Source organism: Mus caroli, chromosome 2 (assembly GCF_900094665.2).
Source record: "Mus caroli chromosome 2, CAROLI_EIJ_v1.1, whole genome shotgun sequence".
NCBI lineage: Eukaryota > Metazoa > Chordata > Mammalia > Rodentia > Muridae > Mus > Mus caroli.
The window spans coordinates 151095237-151099464 of NC_034571.1; the positions used below are offsets into that span (position 1 = coordinate 151095237).

Below are 4228 nucleotides of genomic sequence, written 5' to 3' on the forward strand. Positions count from 1 at the left end.
TATGGAAATTGTGTGGATGTCCGTATTTCTGTGTGAAGCTCTGGAAATCTATCTTGTCCTTCACTAGATCACAAAAACGTGGAATTTTTATAGCTCACATTTGCTAGCAAGATGTTATCTTTATTTGCAGTTATAGTTGTAGCTGGTTTTATATTTTCAATATTTCTGCTATTTTACAATCTGAATTCTACACACTTTATGTGAAGGCATGAATACGTGTGCATGTGTTTAATTCTTTTGGTTTCCATAAGTCAGTTCCAGTTAGGCCCAAATCCTCACCCTCATCTTTATGAGTTAATATCTTTATTTAGAAATGAGCTTCCATCTGGAGCAGAGTGGTTTCCTTATGCAGCCTTTCCCCTACTGTTAATATCTTTGCCGTAAGATGATCCCATGGCTTGAGTAAGGAGGTGGGGTTGGAACCAAACACAAGGAAGCCATCCCTGAACCCTATGATGTTGCCTTAGACTGAAGCTGTCAGGGAAATGGAAGGAGTAACTCCTAGGGAAAGAAGAGGAGTAGACTCTGGGTTGTTGCTCCCTTCAGGAAGCAAGTGGGCCCAATCCTGGGGATAGACTTTTCTTCAATTCCCTGGAAAGAAACATGCATGCCTTAGAAAAGCAAAAGTCTGCAGTGATGGGCACAGGCTCTCTGTGCCTCTTTCTCTCCACTCAGCATCTCATGCTCAGTGCCCTATGTGTTCTCATCACTCAAACTGTAGGCTGTAACAGGCCTTATAAAACCATTTATTGTAATATATCCTATATGCTCAGATTTGATACTTGTCTTGCTGCTATAACAAAACACCCATCCAAAAAAGTGCAAGGAAGAAAGGGTTTATTTTGCCTCATAGTCTTTTGGAAACCATCTGTCATAGCCTGGATGTAATGGCGGTGATAACCCTAGCTTGTATTGGTAGGAGTGTGGGGCAGCTGATTCTGTTGTAGCTCTAATGAGGAAGTAGAGTGGTGAGTGTTTTCTCCTTTTAACTCAGTCTGGAACTCAGTCCACTGAATGATGCCCCACATTCAGAGTGGCTCTTCTAACTTCTGTTAAACCTGTTAGAAACATGCCAGAGGTTTGTCTCCTAGGTGATTCTAAATCCCATTAAGTTGACAATCAAAATTAATCATCGCGACACACCTCTCTCATAAGTGAACCTTTTACTTCTCTAATGTACATGTGGTAAGTTGAGTGTATTGATAGCCCCAGTTAATGGCCTCTCTGGATCTGTGCCCTTCACACTCTATAGCCCCTTCCACTGTCTCTAGGTTTGGTCATGTGACTTTCTTTGGCCAATAAAGGTGTTAATAGGCTTAAGGAAAGTGTGGGAAAGATTTGTGAATTTTTACTTTCTCCTTTGCTTTTCTGTAATGTCAATGAAAAGCCATGCTATCCTCCTGAAGGATATATGACCACACAGAAAATAGCTGAATTGTTGAAACCAAGGGAAGTTTGGACTAACCATCCATTGAGACTGGAATAGAAATGCTTCATGGGTCAGTGTGTTAAATGCCTGGTCTCTACTTGGCTGAACTATTTGTCGAGACACATGCTTAACTGGAGGAAATAGGTCAATGGGGGCTTTTTGAAAGTTAGACACTGTTCTTGGTTCCTTCCTCCTTCATCTTCTTCCTCCTCTTCTTCCTCTTTCTCCTCCTCCTTCATCTTCTCCTTCCCCTTCCTCTCCTTCCTCTTTCTCTTCCTCCTTTTCATCTCTCCCCGCCACACTCTATGTTTCCTGCCTACCATGGGATAAGCAACCTTCTCAGCACTGCCTTCTGTTATAATGTAGTACTTACGGCAATCCCAGAAACATGGGGCCCGTCTACTGTAGATTGGAACATTGAGGCCATGGCCTAAATAAAATGATTCCTTTATTTCAGTTGCTCTTTCAGGTGGTCACAGCAACATCAAAAATAACTTTTTAGCAATTCTACAGTCAGATACATGCCGTGTACCCAGTCAGTATCAATCCAATCAAGCCCAGATGAGTCGAATCACCGAGATAATCCTTCGATTCAAAAGAAATTGGTTGTAATGTTCAGATGTTTAGTCCAGAGAGAGCTTGCTATGCAGCTATAGCTAGGTGATGGACACATACTCTGAGTGGAAGTGTGATTATTTGAATCAGAGGCAGTTCAGTTCACTATGTGCCATCTCTGATCATTACAAGGTAAACCTGGAATCTGCTTTGCTATCACTTTAGACTTAGTGGGTTTTGTTGAATACACTCATCCCCTCTTCCATACAGACTTTCAAGGATTTTATGGTAATTATTGCATTATAGTCTCCTCTGGGAGAGATCCTTAAATTCTTAAACCAAATTGTATTGTTAGTTTACTAAAAACCTTTCCATAGTTTCTTGTTATACTTGATTAAAAGCAGCATCCTGAAGCAGAAACTGAGAGAATAGCCAAGCAACAACAGGTCCAACTAGAGAACCATCCCATGGGCAAGCACCAATCCCTGACACTATTAATGATATTTTGTTATGCCTGCAGATGGAGTCTAACATGGCTGTCCTCTGAGAGGCTCCACACAGCAGCTGATTCAGATGGTGCAGAGACCCACAGCCAAACAGTGGACAGAGATTGGGGATTCTTATGGAAGAGTTGGGGGAAGGATTTTGAGGACCCCAGAGGAGATATGAACTCTACAGGAAGACCAACAGAGTCAATTAACCTGGACCCTTTGGACTTTCAAAGACTGAACCACCAACCAAAGAACAGACATGGTCTGGACCTAGGCCTCCCTGCACATATGTGGCAAATGGACAGTTCAGTCTTCATGTGGGTATCAAACAACTGGAGTGGTGACTATTCCAAAAGCAGTTGTCTGTATGTGGGATATGTTCTTCTATCTGGGCTGCCTTGTCTGGCCTTAGTGGGAGAGGATGTGCCTAGCCTCACAGAGATTTGATGTGCCAGGGTAGGGGTATACCGGGGTTGGGGGTGGGGGTGTCTCTACCCTCTCAGAAGAGAAGGGGAGGGGGGTGGAGGAGGAATTGTGGGAGATGGTGAATGGGAGGGAAGCAGTGATTGGGATGTAAAGTGAATAATAAAATAGAAGTTAGCATTCCTTCTGTACTCCACAGTGTTCAGTATATCTTTGCTTCACGTTTGTCCTGACTTGCTCTCATCTTTGTTCCACCCATGATCATTTTCCTTATGAGTCTTGACAGGGCTAAGCTTTTTCTCACCTGATGGCCTTTTCTCGTTCCAGTCTCCTGTCTATGAATAAAAACATGCTGATACTCCTCGCTGTTCTCTTCACTGAGCCAGGATCACAAGCACCATCAGGATCTCTCTGTACTCTACTGATGAGCTGAATGTGTCTCCCTATTCTAATTGTCTGTTCTAGGGTCTTGTTGAACATTGAGGTTTAGATCTGATTTTAGTTCTTGGGCAGGACTATGTCAGAGAGGTTCTCTTCTTCTCTTTTAGAAAGTTGCATATCTTGCCCCTAGAAGCCTTACAAGTGTGGCTGCTGTGTCACATGTGAATCAGTAGGTGGCAGAGAGGACAGAGGCTATTTCTATGTTCAGTGTTCTGACTTATGTACATCTGAATGAGTAGTAGCCTAACATTCCCTGAAAAAAGTGAGTCTGAGATGACCACCAGTCCAGCACCAGGATGTCTGGATAGGGAGCTAGCCTGAGACAACTACCATCAGGCAACACCCAGGCCTGGGGGTCATGAGAGTACAAGAGCTGACTCCATCCCTAGCCTGCTGCAGTGGGTCCTGCACCTCACCTGGGCAGCATAGTAGAACTGACCCTGATGGCAGAATACATAGGCAAGCAGGCCCAAAGGGAGAGGGCATGGACATGGGAGAGCTGGCCCTACCACTTCTGTTGTGTGGTGACATGGGTGAAAGAGAGATGATCTCCCCACGTCCCTACCTTGCCACCTAGGACAGGCAGGAGAGCTGGCCCTGAGGTCATCAGAACAGGAGAGCTGGCCTTGCCCACATTTGCTGCAGCACTTGGAAGAGCAGGCTCTGCATGTGCAGCACAGTAGTGCTGGTCCTGGATGTGGGTGTTGAAAGAGTGCAGCCCTGAGGGTAAGCGTGTGGGAGAGTTGGTCCTTCCTCTTGTCTGTTGGGCAGTGGCACACATGAGGGAAAGATACCCTTCTTCCATACCTTGTCTCTTGCTGTCTATGGCAGGAAGTAGAGTTAGCCCTGGGGTCATGAGAGTGGGAGAAGTGGCCATGCCCCTCACCGT

The 4228-nt window shown here is 44.8% G+C and overlaps 1 non-coding gene across 1 annotated transcript; it reads left to right on the plus strand.

Annotated features, from left to right (window-relative positions):
• The first annotated feature begins 3458 nt into the window (after positions 1-3458).
• LOC115030502 lies at positions 3459-3590 on the plus strand. The gene has a single exon (XR_003836095.1). It is a non-coding gene; the product is annotated as a small nucleolar RNA SNORA17 (small nucleolar RNA).
• Positions 3591-4228: the final 638 nt, after the last annotated feature.